General features: G+C 41.0%; 1 protein-coding gene across 1 annotated transcript in view; it reads left to right on the top strand.

The window, feature by feature from the left end:
• The window catches only part of Tiam1 (TIAM Rac1 associated GEF 1), a 347,016-nt gene that overhangs the window by 198,162 nt on the left and 127,878 nt on the right, over positions 1 to 20,976 (top strand). Inside the window, exon 4 of the mRNA XM_042687299.1 lies at positions 13,203 to 13,369. The gene's annotated coding sequence lies outside the window, so the exon portion shown is untranslated. The remainder of the gene's footprint in view (positions 1 to 13,202; positions 13,370 to 20,976) is intronic.

The raw sequence follows: 20,976 nt of genomic DNA, 5'->3' as shown, positions 1-20,976 counted from the left end.
TTCTGCTTACAGCATCTTGGCCAATCAAGATATGCTATGTTGTGTGGTAGTTGTGTTGTTGTGTGATGTGTCCTTCTGTCTCATTTTCTCTCTCTACATATGGCATTGTTTTATTAACTGCTGATGAAGGGATGTTTATTACTATCTTTGTTGCTAAAACATGTGTCAGTTTAATGGCCCCTAGTGAGAGCTTGGGTCTTCACCAGCTGATTTCTGATTAGCTTGCCATTTTCCTTCTATATCCACTGATTGGCAGTATATTCCTTTCCTGAATTTCTGGGATATTTTGCCCCTTATATGATGTGGCTTCATAATAAAACTGAAATACAGATAAACATAGACTATATAAGAGGAAACAGGAATTTTGTAATAGATAGGCATTTTTAGATTTCCCCTGTTTTAGTATTTATATATTATACACACAATATGTATGTAATTAAAGTGTAAGAGTTACATATCCTGGTCTTTTACATGCTAGCATCAGGTCACAGATAGTTTTGAGACACACATATATCTTGCACAAGCTCTTCAGTCCAAGGCTAGTGCTCTACCACTTGAGTCACAGTGCCATTTCCAGCTTTTTCTACTTATGTGGTGTTGAGGAATCAAACCCAGGGCCTCATGCATGCAAGGCAAGCACTGTACCACGAAGCCACCTTCCCAGCCCTGTGCATCATTTTTATAGTTTTAACAAATATACATAATTATAAGAACATGAATGATAGCAAAATTTGGACAGCATTTGAAGAAAGTGTTGATAACCCAGATGCACTGATGTGGAAAGTATAGAAAAGTATATAGCGCAGGGGCATCTCTTTCCTGTTTTTTTTAAAATAAGTAAACACATTTTATGTGACATTAGTTCTCACTAAACACACACACACACACACACACACACACACACACACACACACACACACACACACACGCCTCCCTGTTCATGAAAAGCTACTATACATTTCATTTACAGTGTAATAGTGTCTTTCCCCCTGGTCACACAATTGTCACAACACTGGAACCTAACTGGATCATGTAATCATTGAAGTCTTTTCCTGAAAATGAAGTTTTCCCCCAGCTAACCCTCTAAATAGGCTTAAAAAAAATCCAACTAGGCACTGGTGGCTCACACCTGTAATCCTAGCTTCTCAGGCAGCTGAGTTCTGAGGCTCTCAGTTTGAAGCCAGCCTAGGCAGACAAATCCAAAAGACCCATCTTCAATTACCTACCAAAAAGCCAGAAGTAGAGTGTGGCTCAGATGGTAGAGTGCCAGCCTTGAGCCAAAAAAGCCAAATGAGAGCATGAGGCCCTGAGTTCAAGTCCCAGTACTGGCACATCCCCTCCCCCCAAATCTAAACAAATATTAACAATGGATTCACTATCTGCCCCCCTCCCGCTTTTCAACTACAGAAGTCTCTTGCAACTTGCAGACTCCATGTGAATTCTTCACAGGTTGCTTTTCTTATTTCTCCTGAGGTTCTTGAGGGACCCTCTAGTTCCCGTTTTTCTCGTAACTGGATGAATACAAATGATAATTTGATGAAAGCACGAGAAGGAATTTCTGAGTTATATATTTTTTTCACTTTTGCATTTATAGTTCTGATTGTTCAAGTAAGTTATGTACTTGATGACCGTGCATAGAATTCTGAAATGTGCATGACTTATTGAAACTGTAATTCATACATGTGATTTCTACATTAATTAAAATCAAGAAGCTGACACACATGCTACTCTGTTGGGTGGTTATGAGGAGAAAGGTTTTACTGAATGAGATGTTTGTAATGCCTTTCTTCCTATCAGTGCTCACTGGTTCTTTTTTTTTGGGTCTGGTCGTGGGGCCTGAACTCTGGGCCTGGGCACTGTCCCTCAGCTCTTCAGCTCAAGGCTAGCACTCTACCACTTGAGCCATAGTGCCACTTCCGGCTTTTTTCTTTTTGCTTATGTGGTGCTGAGGAATTGAACCCAGGGCCTCATGCATGCAAGGCAAGCACTCTACCACTGAGCCACCTTCCCAGCCCTGCTCACTGGTTCTGAAGGCCAGCCTTGAGCCTGCCTCACTGCTCTCTGTGTGGTCCTTTGGGAGTGAATGTCAAGCTTTTTAATCCTGTTGCTGTCGTACAAGAAACAGATTTGCCTTGTGATTTTTATGGATTGGTTTTTCTGCAGGGGCACTTTGATGTATCAGTGTCTCAGAACATTCCAGTAACTCAGTAGCTGCCTTCATGGTGAAAGACGCTGATTATCTACTGTTACTTCCAGAGAAATCAGGGCATATGTGGTCTGTTGGACTTTTTTTTTCTTCTTTTACTTTTAAAAAATGCAGCTTGCAACTATGTGGTGTGCTTTTTTACTTCTCTTTCAATCTGTAATTTGGCTGGGATGAATGTGTCATTATTCAGCTCAAAGATCTTACACCAGCTTTTTTGGGGGTCAGTGGAGTAGGGGAGGTTTGGAGGGAAGCCGGGGCTTAAACTTAGGACCTAGTCACTACTGTCCCTTTGCTTTTTCACTCAAGGATGTTGAGCCACAGTTCCACATCTGATAGTTTTGGTGGTTAATCGTAGGTAAGAGTCTCTCAGGCTTTTCTACCTGGGCTGACTTCCAGCAGAGATTCTCAGAGTGAGAAGTCACAATTACCATGTGAGTAGTTACTTGTGAGTAGTTATGATTACCAATGTGAGCCACTAATACCTGGCCACACTGGCTTTTTAAATAGAGATTTGTTCAGCCTTCTAGTTTGTCTTTCTGGGATCAACTCATAGTTACTGAAACACCTGTTTGCTGAAAAGAGTACAATGTCCAGGACAGGCAATCTCATGGCACATATTGTTACAGTGCTTATGAATCAAACATGTATTTCTTTCTAGGTAAAAATACGGAATCTTCCAGATCTTCTCTCAATTGTAAAGAAAGTAGCTAGTGAGAAAGGTTAGACTGAATTAATTGGGAATCCATAGTGAGTCTACCTTTTTCTTGTCTTCTTTCTGCCCAGGGCCATTTGTTCCCTTCTTGGTCTTTTGGGCCTGGGATCTAGTACAACCAGAGTTATCCGTTGTGATTTTTTTAGTGGTGGTCAGCTATTGATTCTCATTTTGCTCTCTTGTAGAAAGGTTAAGTATTTGTCCTTAAATCTGTCTTTATATGACATGGCCCTGGGCCTTAGTTACTTATATATTCCAGATTTATGCCACCTTAGAGTATTGCTTGCAGTTGATGGTGATAATATTTAAATAATAGCATGGATCCCAGGAATGAGAAAGAAGCCTCATGGAGAGTCTCCTGCCGGCATGGAGCATTTTAGAAGCTGAACTCAAGCATCTTTTTTTTTTTAACTTTATAAAACATAGCTGGAGGATTATTTTTTCTATTATTTCCATTAAATAACATATTATTATTATTAATGTATGTGTGTGTGCATGTGTGTATTCATGCACATGTGTGAGGGGGTACGAAGGCTTGAACTCAGGATCTGAGTACTGTTGCTGTTTTTCACTTGAGGCTGGCACTGTTCTACTTTAGCCCCAGCTCCACAGTTCCTTTTATTATTACGTCAGATGTTTGGCCCATAAAAGGCGTGTTGAGGTGGTGTTTTAACCATCTGGCCTTTCATACATGAGTAGAGGCATTCCGTTGCTATTTTACTTTATTTCGGTCTTGGCTTGTTGGTTATACAATGGAATTAGCTATATTTGTCTCCATTCTAATACCCTATCTAGCTCAGGTTTTGGGGGTGTGCTATGGTATGGGTGTTGACATCTCTTCCAAATCCTGCTGTTAGTTTGTATCTTAATTCCTAAGGAGATTTGTAAAAGGTGGGACCGTCAGAAGGCAAGTAGGTCCCAAGGGTTCTCCCCTCATAAATGACACTAATCCCCTCAGGGACCTGACTGTCCTACAATCAGGGGATGTAACAAGGAAGTGCCCTCCGTGTAGAATAGGACCTGCTGGCATCCAGAACCATGAGCAATCAAGTCCTCATGTTTATAAATTATCCAGTCTAACATACTTCGTTCTAGGGATCCAAACTGATTAGGACACAGGAGGTAATTGTGTTCCATCATGACAAACATTTTTAGCAGATGCCATTTTTCAATGAGTTTTTGTTTAAGGTATAATAGCAACATGGATGAAATACTACTGGATTGCTTATTGAGATGGAGGGGAGGCATTTCACTAACATTTTTCCTAGATTGGCCTCAAATTGTGATATTCTTATCTATGTCTTTCTTCTGAGTAGTTGGGATTATAAGCATGTACAACTATACTCAACTTTGAAGACAACACTTTTCAATTGGAGGTTCCATTAGAACTCCCAAGTGGAAGGTGGTATTGTCATCTTCTTTCTTGTTTTGTTTTTCCCCAGTTACCAAAGTAAGATCTTCCGAGGAGCGTTTGCCTCCTTCATTCCTCTTGCCCTGAGTATGAGCCTGCTATGTCCTGGTCAGCCCATTTGCCCTTCCCAACTCACAAAGCATGCAATGTCCATGTAGTCCCTGTAGTTGGCTGATTCCAACAAATTCTACCTTCTCTTACTCAGTAGAAGAAAACCATGTTTGATCATATAACTCCTGTAATAAAATCTCCTCACAGATTCCCATTACACATGAATATCTATTTTGTGTAGCATCTCTAACCCCATCTGATCTTTTCATACAGTTGGTACTTTGCAGCATTGGGCTAATGCTACTTTGATTCCTCAGAGTGGTTATCCTTACCTCTCTCTCTAACTGGAGTGAGTTTTGCTCTTTTTTTTTTCAAAAATTTTTTTTTATTGTGAAAATACTGTACAGAGGGGTAAATTTTGCTCTTCTTAGTTCATACAAATTCCATCCCATCTTTGCTTATTTCTTTTCACTCTAATAAGCTAAGTTATATCCTAATCCTTATATACTAGATTCAACTGATAGCTTCTCCTTGAAGAACTGGTCTGTATCATCTCATGCACTATTTGTAATAGCACAGTAGCTATTGCAGAGTGGCTAAATATCACCTGGCCCCAGCTGGTGGGCTTTGTAAGGAAGTGGTTTGCTCTCATCCCAGACAGAGTAGGTGCACTACAGAGGTTGGCTGAGTAGAATTGAATGGGCAACACTCATTCTAACTCATATGTAGACATTCTCTTTACCCAGAACAACTCACAAGCAGTTTTTAGTTAGTCCTAAGTATAGCTATTTCAGAATCTATTTTTATATACTCTAGTGATGCTATCTTTTAGATGGTGTACTACTGTATTTTATGTCCCACTGAGAAGGAAAGAAAAACACTGGTGGTCAAGCCAGAATACATCATTGTGATTGTAAGATATATTCATTTCCAGAGATATTAAAGCAACACAAAATGTGTTTCTTCGGCTCAATGAAATAAAGAATTATATTTTTCCTGTTACAGCTTGTCTTCTTAATTGTGTCAGTGCCAAACCACTAGAAGTGATTTCCAAATAAAAGAGATTGAAGGCATTTTGAAAGGTGCCCTACAATTGAAAATGAGGAGGCAAACATGGGAGCATCTGAGGTACCTAGGAGGGGTGTGTGTTTCGGGACTGCTGGGCTTTTGTTATTCTTTTATTGCTCTATGTTATGACATACTAGAGTCTTCATTTCTGAGATTCTGTCCTCTTTTTCCAAAGATGAGGACTTCTAGGTAATTATCTCCTATTTTGGTAGATGTTTATAGCAGTTTAAAAATCATTGTCCTAACTTCAAATGACAGATTCTTTGCGTCACTGATTGTGATTAAAATCCTTGCATTAGGTTGTGACGTTCATCATTTATCAGTGCTGTGGTTTCCACTGTTGCATTCTCCCAGGGCCTTTGGGTTATTGCATTACAATGCTAGGCAGTCACATCCATGTACATACTCAGCAAAGTCTTCCTTCTTCTGCATTTCCGATGCTGCAGCCTTGGAGGCAAGCAATAAGACCTGAAATCTCTCTGCAGTCACTTTCTGCTTTGTTTTTTTTTTGTCAATCATGGGTCTTGAACTCAGGGCCTGGGTGCTGTCCCTGAGCTCTTTCTCTCAAGGCTAGCACTCTTTGAGCCACAGCTCTACTTCTGGTTTTCTCTTGGTTAATTGGAGATCAGACTCTCATGGGGACTTTTCTGCCTGGACTGGTTTTGAACCGTGACCCTCAGATCTCAGCCTCCTGACTAGTTAGGATTACATAATGGCATGAGCCACCAGCCATCTGGCTGTAGTCATTTTCTCTTAAGAGAATCTCAAACCTTCCTTCCTACATAAGTGCCAGAGACTTCCACAGAGCCAAGGAGGTAATCACCATTCAGGAGGAGAGGATTCTTTGTAATCACAGGATGACGGGCCAGTGAACAGACTTGTCACCCCTGTAACAGTGACCTCGCCAGGTGGCCAATGATATTTTGTCTGTCGTCCATGTGTTAGAGGTCATTCCAGCCTTTATTTCTTCCAGACAGGGTTATCCATCCTGGCCTCCTGTGAGTATGTCCTCTCCCAAGAGTACCTCCTGCCTTCCAGATCTCTCTCTTCCTCGGTGTGAATAGCAAGTCCAAGCAGGGAATTGTGGGACAGTTTAAGAATGATACAATGAGCTGTGGTCTTGGGCTGCTCTGTATATCCTGAGGAAAGGGATTGATCTCTTGATGTGTTAATTGTATTTTGGACACAAAGACCTCCACTTAGCTGCATAAAGGATGGGTTAAAGGGTAACACCAAGTGGTAGGGGTCATAGTGGAAATGGCTTGTTGGCCTTTCATACTTACTAGTCAGGATGGGTAGGTAGGAGAACTCCAAGATTCTCAGCAGCTGTCATGTCCTGAACTCTGACCCAGGGCCATATCCCTAAGAGGAAGACTTCTCCATCTTTATGCTGAATCAATGTTGAGCTTTGGACATGCAAAACCAGCAGGAATTAAAATAAATTTTTACCACACATTAGAGCTGGTCACTCATGTCAGTAATCCTAGCTACTCAAGAGGCTGAGATCTGAGGATCTCAGTTCAAAGCTAGCCTGGGGGGGGAGGGGCAGAAAAAGTTCATGGAACTCTTATCACCAGTTCCTGAAAGCTTGAAGTGGTCCAAGTGATAGAGCACCAGCCTTGAACCAAAAAGGTAAGGGACAACACCCAACCCTTGTTCAAGCCCCAGTATCCATACTCTCTCCAAAAAGCCCCCACAACCCTTCTTCTCCTCCCCCCCCAAAAAAAACCCCTATCTCACTCTCTTTCTGGATCTTCAATCTCAACAGTGAAGTAGGAATGCTCTTCATCCAACCTCCACCCTGCCATGTGTCCTGGGAAACATATCTTCTACCTGGCAAGCTTTTGTGCTTCCATGGCAACAAGAGGCAGATGTGTGGATGGGAAAAGACCTGGGTGGCTCGATTTGGAAAATCAGTTACTGGACATGGTTACTAGACCTGGATTCTGAAATCTCCTCTAAGCTGAGGTGTTGATGTGTTCATGAGAAGATTATTCCGACAGGCAGTCTAAGGATTATGTTCTGTTGTGTTTCATTGGAGGCATGAATGCACTTTAATAATTACATCCTCTCCTTTCTTCTCATGGGCACCTAGGCAACCGAGCCCTCTCTCACTGGGAACACCCTACAAGTTAAGTAAGCCATGGGGTGAAATAGTGAAGAAGAGATTTCAGCACTAGAGAAGCTAATTACCTTCAGTTCCATTTTCACTTTCTTTTGGGATTAGGTTTTCCACTCTCTCTCTCTCTTACAATGGCATAGATGAGCTTTTTCGATGTGACTCAAATACCACAGTCAGGGCCAAGACCCAAAGCTGTGCTCTGGCCCTAGATGGTCACCGCTCTCAGAATGTTGGGTGGAATTTCCAGCTGCCCAATTTCTTCATGCCTTTCAGAAACTGGGATGATGTGTCCTGGAATTTGAGAAATCACATACGTTATCACGTTATGTCCTAGGAAGGGTCTTCAGACTATTTCAGCAAGAGGTAGCTTGTTTATGAGAGCCATCCTTCATGCCAGTCTGGGTATTTGGGCTGTCATGGCCAGCTGTGGAGCAGAACCCTTGGGGCCTTCGGTTTCTGCATTCCCTCAAGTGACATTAGCAGGAAGCTTCCAGCAAGTGACACAATGCTGTAATGCTTTGGCAGTTACAGTTGGCGGTGTCTTAAGTGCAGTTGCAAGAGGATAAACACCAAGAACTTAAGGAAACTTAGAGGAGTATGTTGGCCTAAAGCCATTAACACAGCAGGAGCCACAGAGTAAGCTTTCCATAAATGGTAGACCCTCCCACCCCCGGGAAGGGGTAGACCTTATTACTTCATTTTGAAATGCACTGACTTTACTAAGAAATATGGTAATGCCTATCCTCCCTGATCCTGTTTGTTAAGTATTGCCAAAGATTCACTGCTCTAAAATTAAAGTTATTATTTTAGTAGCTAGTTCTCAACTTATAGCCTGCTTAGTATATTAGTTCTATGACTCTATCCTTTGCTGAATTACCTTGGGATGCGTTAGGAAGTAAAAGGACTCAAAGCTAGGGCAATCTGTGGGCATGAAAACTTCGGGGAGATTCTATCTGGTGGACTGTTTATACTTGTCTCACAAAACTGGTTGTACTAAAATTATTTCATTCACTCCTCATAGAATAGGAACTTGAGCCCTGATCAGGAACTCACTCATCTGCATGGAAGAATTGATTCTGTGCTGAGAATTCTGGCTTTTCAACAGAGCCCAGGGGTAACAAGGTTCATCTCAGGAAAGGCAGGGCCCCGCAGCAGCTTTGTATACGACTCCTCATTGCAATCTCATTTGTCACAAAAGCCTGGCTGTCCTTTACACAGTGTGTGTGATGTGTGTGTGTGTGTGTGTGTGTGTGTGTGTGTGTTCATCTGGCAGCATGGCCTAGCTACTCTGGCTCCATCTGTAGCTCTCTGCCCCTCCTTGATGATCCAGTCCTGAGTAGACAGCGGTGTTTAGGGACAGTTTTGTGTGAACCAGCTTATCCTATCTCTTTTGAACTGCATTGGCCAAACTGTTGGTTTTTTTTTAATCAATCAGTTGTCAAGATAAGAAATGCTGGTGTGAAATTTGTCACTGAGCCTATGAGGAAGGATAAAATTCAAAGATATCGCATCTCACGGTAGTCTCAGAGTGAAAATTCCTGGCTCATCTTAGTGTAAGGACGTTTGAACATCTTTACATGTCCTATTTGAGTTGTTTGTTGTCCCCAAGCTTATGGTAAATGGACTAGGTGTATAGCTCAGTACCTGAGTAATTGTTACCTTATCCTCACTTCCTTGACTTTATTTTCCCCTTTGTGTTTCATCTTTTTCTAGTAGTAATTTTCTTTGTTCCATTTTAAATTATTATTCTTAGAAGTCATTCTTAAATTTTTTCTTATGTAAAATGATAGTTTAAAAACAAGTTAGGAAGGGCTGATGCATTTCCTACAGCCATAATTTGTAAACCATTTAAAAATTTCTGAGCTGGGTCTAGGAAGGTGGCTCAGTGGTAGAGCGCTTGCCTTGCATGCCTGAGACCCTGGGTTCGATTCCCCAGCACCACATAAGCAAAAAGAAAAAAAGCTGGAAGTGGCGCTGTGGCTCAAGTGGTAGAGCGCTAGCCTTGATCTGAAGAGCTGAGGGACAGCGCCCAGGCCCAGAGTTCAGGCCTCCCGACCGGACCCCCCACCCCTAAAAAAAAAAATTTCTGAGCTGGGCACTAGTGACTCATGCCTATAATCCTAGCTACTCAGTGGGCTGAGATAGAAGGATCGCAGTTTGAAGTCAGCCTGGGCAAACAATTCCCAGAGGCTCTTATCTCCAATTAACTGGCCAAAAGCCAGAAGTGGAGTTGTGACTCAAGTGGTAGATTGCCAGCCTTGAGTGAAGAAAGCTAAAGGATAGTCAAGGCCCTGAGCTCAAGCTTTAATGCCTACACAAAAAGAAAAAAAATTAATTTCCAATGAACCAGATCCCTCCACTCACCCATCAGTTCAGATTCAGGAGCTAATATCAATGCATAAACTCAAATCTTTCTGGGGACTATTCTACGTTTAGAATTTTGACCCAAGATCTGCCTCTTTGTGGTTCTACCATGCCCTCCCTCCTCCATCTCACTTAGGTCCAGGGAAAAGGAGAATCTTTCTACTTTTCATTTATTTATAAAACATTTTGGGCTTTAAAAACTAAAAGACAAAAAAAACAAACAAACTGCTGAAACAAAAAAATAAAAACTAAAAGACAGCAAAAATTCAACTATCTATCTATCTATCTATCTATCTATCTATCTATCTATCTATCTATCTATCTATCTATCTATCTATCTATCTATCTATCTATCTGTCTATCCTTACAGCTTATTTTGCTTTTGTGTTGATTCTTTCATTTCTTTCTTGAAACAGCCTTTCAGGTAGGTATTGGTAAGGCTGATTTACTAGCCTAAGGTCATATTATTTATTAAGTAATAGCGCCGGTAATTGGTATTCTGAAGGCAAGTGCAATACACTTTCTTCATATTCTTTGATTCTTGCAACTTGTAGAGTCTGACAAATGGCAGCATTCCTGATGAGAATTTTTGAAGGTGAAGTTCTGAGATAGCAGACTTTTTCTGACACATGCCAGTTTCACCTTTAGTTGTACTGTGGAGTTGGAGCAGTGGCAGCTTCTCGGTCCTGCTGTTTCTGCAGGCATTTGAAACCTGAAGAAAGTTTTGATAAGATCTTGGCTACTCCAGAACCCACGATTCTCTGTGAAAACTGATCATTTGATGTCTGACACAGAAATTGGGTCTGGGAGTTGAGGGTGAATCGGAGTGAGATTGAAAAATGTGGTGTAGGTTCATTTAGGGTTTGGTACTGATGGGTTTTGTGAGCATGGTGTGTGTGTGTGTGTGTGTGTGTGTGTGTGTGTGTGTGTGTGTGTGAGTGGGAGAGAGAGAGAAAGAGAGAGGAGAGAGAGAGAATTCATGTATGTGCATGTGCACATACATGCTGTGGAAGACTGTGAAGTTACCTTATCTACCCACTTGGAGAAATAATTCTCATTCAGTAACAAATTTAATATTTCATTTACATTTCAGTTTCATACTAGCTCCATAATGGAAAAAGCCAGGTGCCAGTGGCTCATACCTATAACCCTAACTACCCAGGAGGCTGAGATCTGAGAATCTCAGTTTGAATGAAGCCAGACCTGGGAGTCAAATGGAAGAAATTCTTATGTCCACTTAAGTAGGAGAAAGCTGTAAGTGGAGGTGAGGCTCAAGAAGTAGAATACGAGCCTTGAGCTATAAAGCTAAGGGAAGAGTATGAGGCCCTAGGTTTAATTCCCAGTACTGGCACAGAAAAATCCCAAACTGAACACACAAACTGAAAAACAAGAGTAGAAATAGTACAATAGCTTACATTTAATAAAATCGATCATAGGGTAGACAGGCAGCACAGTTTTTAATATAGGTGCTCATACTCATTACAACCTAATGGTTTAGGAGCCATCGTTTCCTTCTTCACCCCACCTTTGTGTGTGTGTGTGTGTGTGTGTGTGTGTGTGTGATGAGGCTCGAACTCAGGGCCTGAATACTGTCCCTTCGTTTTTCTGCTGAAGACGAGTTCTACCACTTGGGTCCTACCTCTACCTCTGGCATTTTAGTGATTCATTGGCGATCAGAGTCTCTTGGAATTTTCAGGCTGTCTTTGGACCCTGATCTTCTTAGCCTCCTTAGTAGCTAAGATTATAGTCGTGAGCCACTGGCTCCCAGATGATTTTCCCAGAAAATCAGGGGCAGACTAACATTAGTTTGCCTCAATCATTCTGCAAGTAAAAATTTGACTTGTAAAGCCAAGATCTGGCCAACATTTGTCAAGATTTGTAGCATGATTTTAGGTTCAAACGCTCAGTCTTTGGCGCCTTGCTGTCTTCTGGTAAAATCCAGTTACTGGCAGCTCTTGGAGAAAATCCAGAGTACCCATGTTTCTTGATGCTCTATTCATAAGGCCACGGGGCTATCCACCTGCTCCAAGCAAAATGAGGACTTGTTGATACCTTCACACTAAAGAACAACCCTGGCTCTTTATTAGTCCCCTTTATCTATCAGCTCCACAGCCAGGGTAGTAGGAAGTTCTTTTCTATCCAAAATGAGGGAAAAAAATTATACTATATTTATTCAATGGTGTTTTCCTTTGTGTTTTAGAAGTAATACTCTTAAACTTTAACCTTTTTCCTCCTCTGTTGCTTTTGTTCAGGGCCTAGAATAATTTAGATAGAAAAAATGTTAACTCTAATAGTTTGGGGTTTTTTTGAAGTCTAAAATCTGCACTCTCAGCCTCGGGGATGCAGGTGGAGGACAGCCACACACTGGCCCCCTCTGCCAGCGAGTAGCTAGCCCGCAAATTATTGGCAGCTGGCACCGTAATGAGTCCATTTCAATATAAATGGGCTGTTGCTTATTAATTTCTGCCAGTTCCTAAGCAATTCAGGAACTGCTTTGGAGATTCGGAAATTTAGGGAGAGTAATTGGGGAAGGAGGGTGCCCAGGCCAAGGGAGTGAACAGGGTAGCTGTGGGGGTGATCATGGAAAGGGCATGTGTTGTGGGGAAATAACGGGGTATTGCTAGATTCGTCACTCCTTCCCCTGAAAGCGTGACTCACTGGCTTCAAGGTTACATAGCATATTTTCCAAGTTAAGGAGGAACCGGAAGTTAACTTCTTGCTCTGGATGGATGGATGTGAACTTGGGCTAGTCCCTTCATTATTTTTTTTTTTTTGTCGGTCGTGGGGCTTGAACTCTGGGCCTGGGTGCTGTCCCTCAGCTCTTCAGCTCAAGGCAAGCGCTCTACCACTTGAGCTACAGCACCACTTCCTCCCTTCATTATTTTTAAACTGTCATTTTCTTCAACCACCATTATAAATGCAGCTCATTGGGAATAATTCATAGTCCCGCATTTCGTTCCCTTCTCTTGGAGGCCGTTTGAGGATCAAGAGAGGACAGTGGAAGCAACCCTCTGTTTTGGCTTATGTTCTGGGCCAGATGAAAATGATCGTGACACTTTTTAGAGTTAGTTATGACCATCAGTGTACATTTGCTGATATTTACTCATCTATTGAAGTAAAGCTGCCAATCTATATTCATGGCTAAATATTGCAGCTTTCAAATTGGGGCTTTGATTTGACACAGTGGTCATGTTGGGGAATCAATGAACATGCCTTTCTTCTGGCTGACCATTTGTTTTTCTGTCTCCTTTGATCCTCTCTTCTCTAGATTTCTGGCACATTCTCCCAAACTCAGGTGAGATGCTGATGGCCACCCCACTGGCAGGTGCTGACTACTCCCCAAGCCCAGCCCCCGACGCCATCGCTAACCCCAGAATCTAAATGCCACAGTGTTCTCGGGGCCAGTCAAGCTGGGGACCACTGTTGCCTTTTAAGGTAAGTTTGTACCTATAGATTTGAGCCTGAGATTAATTGAACTGCATTAAAGACAGAGATCAGGTCTATTTTACTGTCATTGGAATTGCCGTGGCTGTGTAGAGCTCGTGGGAAAAAAGAATTTGGAATCCCTTCCTTGTATTAAGGTCACACCCATCTGATAATTTAAAAGCATTAGTGGGAAAAGACCAGGTAGGCACCTATGAAATCTTTTCTCTCCCTGTGAATTGCCCTAGGGATCTTTTATCTCTTGGGTGTAATTGTCTGAATATTGGATTGCGTTTGAAAAAAGACAAACCTAGGTTTGTCTAAATCCCACCTCAAACAATTATTTATTTTGGGTCTGCTTTGGCTTCATTTTTACAAAGCAAAAAATAAACACAGTCAAAATAATAATCTTTCTCTAAACCACAGATGATCTTTGATGGGTTGCTGAACATCCTTGTTTAGCCTCGTGGGTGAAGGATGTTTGTGTGACACTTGGTAACATTCTTTTCATGGGTTTGAAAAGGATTTAGCAAAAACTTTGAGAACTTCGTGGCAGTTTAATCTTAGCTTCCCCCTACCCCTCTCCCCTCCATCTTCAAGCCTAGCATCCAGTAGGGAGAAAACAGGCTTGAAATCAAGACCTCCCACTGGAATCTAATTTTAAATTTGCAATCTGTTGTCTTGTGATTTTTGCTTCAAATTTAACTTAGGAATAAATATATTTCATCTTTCCCCCTGCAGATTTGGAGGTCTGTTTTCAAGTCACAAGAGGGTAATCATTACATTTATTTTAATAAGTTTTTTTTAATACTTCAGGGGAGTGAAGAATGATAATAATAATTATGACTTGCAGACATTATTACATCCCTTGTGGTTGAATTTTACATTCTCTGCCAGCAAAGGAGAAACCTTGCTCTCACAGTTAACTTTGAACTTGAGAGTGATACAAATCTGATCACCATGGACTTGTCTTGGGGACCATTGTGCTCTTGGTTTTTTGGTGGTACTAGGATTTGAATACAGAGCCTCATACTTGTTGAGCAGCTGCTCTACCACTTGAGCCACAGCTTAGCCCCTTGTGGTGTTATTTTAAAGCCATCTCAATGCTGAACAATACCACTTAGGACTAGAACTTTTGTCACAAGTATGATGACAACTAAGACATGGCCTAAGTCACAGGAAAATTATAATAAAATGGGAAAGGGTACATAAAAGTGAATAACCCTGCCATGGAGATGATTGAAGAGGGCAAATTACCTTTAAAATAAAAAGAGAGCTACTGAATCCAAGCTAGATAAAACTTCCTTTATCTTAGTTGATTTTCCCCCGCCTCCCCAAACCATCTGTTTGGAGTTTGTGGTTTGTTGTAGGTGTGTGCCTAGTGCCACATCCTTACTCTTGATTGAAAAAAAAATGACAACCAAAAAACCCTCAATGACTTAAAATTCGGTCACATGTTTTATTTATTTTTCTTTCCTTAAAAGAATGAATAACATCAAAAACTGAATAACATGTTGAGAGAAGAGACTTTAGGGAGAAAAGGCATCAATCTGTCAAACTTAGATGCTCTGAAAATGCTTTCACAGGTTTTCCATGGGTGTAATGTGCAAAATATTTACTCACTAGTACATATATATTTTGGTGCAGGTCTTAGGGCTTGAACTTCAGGCCCAGGCACTGTCCCTGAGCTTCTTTTTTTTTTTTTTTTTGCTCAAGGTTAGTGCTCTACTTGAGCCACAGCTCCACTTCCACTTTTTGCTCATTAGTTACAATTAAGAGCCTTATGGACTTTCTTGTCAGGGCTTGCTTCGAACTGGAATCCCTACATCTTGGTTTGCTGAGCAGCTAGAATTACAGGTGTGAACCACCTATACATGGCTTATTAATATCCTCTTTTTGGTGCTGGTCCTGGGGCAATTAAGGACCTAAGTGCTTGGGGCTACAACATCACTTCATGCTTTTTCTGAGTAGTTTATTAGAGATAAAAGTCTCATGGACTTTTCTGCCCTAGATGCCTTCAAACCAAGCTCCTCAGATGTCAGCCTCCTGAGTAGCTAGGATTATAAGCATGAGCCACCAGCACCTGGATCTCATTAATATTCTTAAAGGAAGTTTTAACCTACTCAAGATATGTTTCTTGAATGTGCATTTGTGTGTGTGTGTACTAGTACTAGGGCCTGAACTGGGCTTGGGTGCTTTCTGTTAGTTTTTTTTTTTGCTCAAGGCAGGTACTCTGACACTTGAGTCTTAACTGCATTTTGAGCTTTTTGGTAGTTAATTGGAAATAAGAATCTCATAAAGTTTTCTGTTTGGGCTGATTTTCAACCAAGCTCCTCAGATCTCAGCCTCCTGAATAGCTAGAATTACAGGAATGAGCCACTGGTACTCAGCTTGAATGTGCATCTTAAATAGAAGTGTTTTCTTACTGAAGAAGATATGAGTTTTGCTTCAGAGATATTTGGTCTTTGTGGTTGAATCCTTCTTGTGATTATTTACTCTTGGCCAGAGAAAGCCATGCCTAGGTGACCCACTGGTTGGCCTCAGGTCATGTGGTGCTATCCTTGCTCTTCCACAAAGGGCGGAACATACATCTGTGCGCCCCATGGTACCACTGGACCCTCTGGTATCATTAAGGAATTACATATCCTAAGCCACAAAAATATTGTTATACCCTCCTTAGCTTTAAGGAGATTCAGTTATTTCCAGACTCCTTTCTACCTTTCTCCTTTTCCTCTCAACAATCTGTGCCTATTAGGGTATTTTTCTGTGTTCTTTCTACCTAGGATTTTGACCATGAGCTGACTTTCTATTAATTCGACTGTCTTCTTATGTATTATTGAGAAACATAGCATTAAAGTGATGAAAAACATAGAATACTTGTTACATCTTGGATCATACAGAACTTATTTTTTTTTTCCAGTATAAAGGCTCGCTCCATTTTCTAAACTTCATTTCTTTGCAGAGATAATTATTCTCTAAGAGCTAACATATTCCCAAAAACTTTCATAAGAAAAGGCCTTGACATTAAACACACTTTCCTACCTTTAGAAAAGCATGTATTCTATTTCTCTAGTCATGTATCATCATAGACATTCATAATGATCTGATGTCACTATTGTGAGCAGTTAAGTTTTTCATTTATTTCAGGAGTGTTTACCTTGACCCAGTAAGTACAGTTGTAATAGCTGCTTTTAAAGTCTGTGTGTCACTCTGCTTCTAGAAGCAGTGTATCCTAAGAAACCTGTGATTTGGATGCAAGACAGGTGTTCATAGACACCAATGGGAACTTCGCAGTTCAAACAAGAAGGAATTACTGAGTTCAACGATGGATTCTCTTGTTTACATTTTTTGTTTTCTTCCTCCAAGGCTTTTCCCTTATTTGGGGATTATAACATCTATTGATTTTAAGAATGAAAATAGAACATGTAAGCACTGTAGAAAAATCTAATAACACAGAATGTATTCTGTAATAGCATAGTCATCTTTAATCTTGTAAGTAAAGTTGCCCCTCTATCTCCCTCCTCCCCAAAAAAAGATTGATAATTTAAACACCTGTGTGATGTGTCAGATATCACCTGTCTTTATCTTTGGAAATTCTTCCCTGTTCTTTGGAATGCTTTATGGACATTTTGAATATTATGTAGTGTGATTTCAGGTTTCCATAGAATCACCTAGAGAATATTGAATTTGTTGTTAGGGTTTTTGTAGATAAATCAACCTGACTGGAGTCACATTTTGAGCTGAGCTGTGTCTCATTTGGGGTCATTCTGAGGGTCAGGTTGCTCAGAATTGTTTTTGTTTTGTTTTGTTTTTTCTTTTTTTAAATTGATGCTGGTACATTGGCTTAAACACAGGGGGCCTGGTTGCTGCCCTTTGGCTTTTACACTCAAAGGCTGGTCTTCTACCACTTAAGCCACAGCTTCAATTCTACTTTTTTATGTGGTTAATTGGACACAAGAATGTTAGGGACTTTTCTACTTGGGCTTTGAATTGAGATCTTCAGATTTCAACCTCGTGAGTAGCTAGGATTACAGTATGAGTCACCAGTACCTGGCAGGACTGCTCAGTTTTAAGCCTTTACTCTTGCTTTGGGTCAGTTCCAGTGGGTCTGCGATGTGTGTGGGTTTGTAGACAGCATGGGGAAATTTTTTTTCCCTTCTCTGTTCTCTTGTTTCTAAGATTGCCACTTACTCTCTAACTTGCACAGATCATTCTCAGTTCTTGTTCTGGGCAGAACAAGAGAGTCTATCCCAAGGCTTCAAGCTGCCTGTTCTGTAGCCATTGTGAGTAGAAGTTCTCTCCTTGTCTAAGGGAGAAATTAGACTGATTAAAAACAAAAGTGATTGGCTGGGTGCCAATAGCTCAGCTGCTCAGGAGGCTGAGACCTGAGGATCACAGTTAAAAGCCAACCCAGGGCACCGACATCAAATACAGTGAAAACAGGGGTTATACCGTGGGGGAGGAACATACAAAGAAACAAAAAAAATCACATGGTATATTATAAATATGTTAGAAGCAATAGCAAGAAAGAAAAAAAATGTGTCCCTATCTTGGGGTTCATTTTGCTTATCTTGTGCATACACTTCTCTAATTCAGGGAGGGAAGGGAAAAAACAAAATACTTAAATAGGGATACAGGTTGACCCTTTGTAACAATGAGATTTACAAGATACTATGTTGAAAATGAACTTTACAACTTTGGTGGGGAGGGGGTGGGGGAGCGGGAGGGTGTAGTTGTGGAGGTGGGAGGGAAGGGAGGGTATGGGGAAAAACAAAGGAGGAAAAAACAATGCTCAAAAGGAAATGTACTCGGGGCTGGGAAGGTAGCTCTGTGGTAGAGTGCATGCCTTGCAAGCATGAGGCCCTGGGTTCGATTTCTCAGCACCACTTAAACAGAAAACGTCGGAAGTGGCGCTGTGGCTCCAGTGGTTGAGCGCTAGCCTTGAGCTGAAGAGCTGAGGGACAGCACCCAGACCCAGAGTTCAGGCCCCATGACTGGCAAAAGAAAAAAAAAAAAAGGAAATGTACTCATTACCTTGCTCATGTAACTGTAACCCCTCTGTACACTATTTTTACAATAAAAAATGTACCAAAAAGAAAAAAGAAAAGCCAACCCAGGCAGGAAAGTCCCTGAGACTTTTACCTCCCGTTAACCACCAGAAAATTGGAAGTGGCCATGTGGCTCAAAGTGGTATAGTGTTAGCCCTGAGTAAAAGTGCTCAGGAACAGCACTCTGGCCCTGAGTTCAAGCCCCATGATCATCCAAAAACAAAACAACCAAAACAAAAGCAACTCATTATTGTAGGAGTAACTTCTTACAATTGCGTCTAGAGTTTTTAGCTGTGGTTGAAGAAAGACGAGCCATGTGGTTTATTCTGTCTTGCTAGTACCAGATACAAGCAATTCAGTTTTGTTCTTCGTTTAAGATGAAGGTTCTCTCCCAGGTAATCAGCTCTTCCTCTGTTATTTAACCTAGCTTTGGGCCATTGGTCTGTTTCCTTTGTATTTGTTGGTTACATTTCACTTAGATGATGCACAATAAATGTTTAACTAATCAGAAATGTTATACAATGTTCTAGGTGATTTTTAGGTAACAAGAAGGTAGAGGGATCCAAATATATGTGTTCTGGAAAAATCCTTATATTATTCACTAATTAATTAATTTTGTGGTACTAGGGATTAAAGCTCTCTGCCATGTAAACCGCGCTCCTTCTATTCAATGAATAAGACTGCTTTTTCATGCTGTGTTATTTCAGGACCCTTTCTATTGACCTCATATAGATTTTTAGGGTTCTTTGCAAACTTTTCAGAACAAACTTTCCTATCAAGGAATCTTCCAACGGTCACATTACAATCTTATTTCACTTTCCTTGGTTTAAGCTTCTTGCCGACTTCGCTGTCTTTCCCTGAGAATCATTCCTGGCTGGATTTGGGAGATTTGGCATTCATCTCTAAATTCTAGTCCTGAAGATAAAAGTGGCTTCTTTTCTACTCTGGCTACTTGGAAAGAATCTAGCTACTAAAAATGCTATTAATATAGCTGAGCCACCATCACGATGCATAGTCCATTGTCATTCACAAAGATTGGGGCCATTTTCTTTAGGAAACATCTCCTGAGGCTCTTAACTTGATTTCTTTTCTTTTCTTTCTTTTCTTTTCTTTTTCTTCCCTCCCTCCCTCTCTCTCTTTCTCTCTCTTTTTTCTTTCTCTCTCTTTCTTTCTTTCTCTCTCTCTTCCTTTCTTCTTTCTTCCTTCCTTCCTTTCTTCTTTCTTTCTTTCTTTCTTTCTTTCTTTCTTTCTTTCTTTCTTTCTTTCTTTCTTTCTTTCTTTCTTTCTTTCTTTCTTTCTTTCTTTCTTTCTTTCTTTCTTTCTTTCTTTCTTTCTTTCTGCCTGGCTCATTTGAGCCACAGTTCCACTTTAGGCTTTTTTTGTTTGGTTAAGTAGAGATGAGAGTCTTATAGACTTTTCCTGTTCCTGCTGGCTTCGAACCACAATCCTCAGATCTCAGCCCCCTGAATAGTTATAATTACAAGTGTGTGCCACTGGTGTCTGTCCAGTAGAAATGAACCTAATTAGAAAGTTGTTGTTGAAAAAAGTGTCTATCCATTTATATTGGCAATTTTTGGTATATGGGATAGAGGAGGGTAAATCTGTGTGCATTTCAATATATTCCTTCCATTAAATTTGTTATATCCATAATTCTTTCCTCTTTGAATTTAAACCTATATGATTCTTTTTTTTGTCAGTCATGGGCCTTGAACTCTGGGCCTGGGCGCTGTCCCTCAGCTCTTCAGCTCAAGGCTACAACTCTACCACTTGAGCCACAGTGCCACTTCCGGTTTTCTGGTGGTTTCTTGGAGATAGGAGTCTCTTGGTCTTTCCTGCCCGGTCTGGCTTTGAACCTTGATCCTCAGATCTCAGCCTCCTGAGTAGCTAGGATTACAGGCATGAGTCACCAGCACCCGGCTCTATGCGATTCTTAAAATGGAACTGTTCCTAACATTTGTTGAAGTCTTTATTATTAAAGCATCTAGGCAATTTTAATTTATATTTAATTTTTTTCTTTTAAAAAATCAAGAGCTGTGGGCTAGGAAGTTGGCTCAGTGTAGAGTGCTTGTCTTGCATGCATGAGGCCCTGGGTTCAATTCCTCAGCACCACATAAGCAGAAAAAGCTGGAAGTGGTGCTGTGGCTTAAGTGGTAGAACGCTAGTATTATGCTGAAGAGCTGAGGGACAGCGCCCAGGCCCAGAGTTAAGCTCCATGACCGACAAAAAAAAAAAAAAATCAAGAGCCTGGGGTTCAGTTGCAACTTAAATTACTGGCATAGCCCCGGGTTTAATACCCCAGCACCACATTTACTATGTAAGCCAGGAACTCTTAAGAAATTAGTCACTGAAACTGAAGTGTGGTGTGGTGTATGCTTGTAATCTCAGCTACTCAGGGGGTGGAGGTAGGAGAATTCCAGTTCAAATTTGCCTCTGGCAAAAGCTCGAGACCCTCGTTGAAAAATAAAAGCAAAAGGACTAGAGGCATGGCTCAAGCGGTAGAGTGCTTGCTTAGTAAGTGTGGGACCCTGAGTTTGAAGGAAAGAAGGAAGAGAGAGGAATTGGTCATGGCCT

This window comes from Dipodomys spectabilis, unplaced genomic scaffold (genome assembly GCF_019054845.1).
Source record: "Dipodomys spectabilis isolate Male_0828 unplaced genomic scaffold, ASM1905484v1 ptg000107l, whole genome shotgun sequence".
Classification (NCBI taxonomy): Eukaryota; Metazoa; Chordata; class Mammalia; order Rodentia; family Heteromyidae; genus Dipodomys; species Dipodomys spectabilis.
The sequence above is the reverse complement of the archived record's forward strand: the minus strand, read 5'-3'. Positions and strand labels throughout refer to the sequence as shown.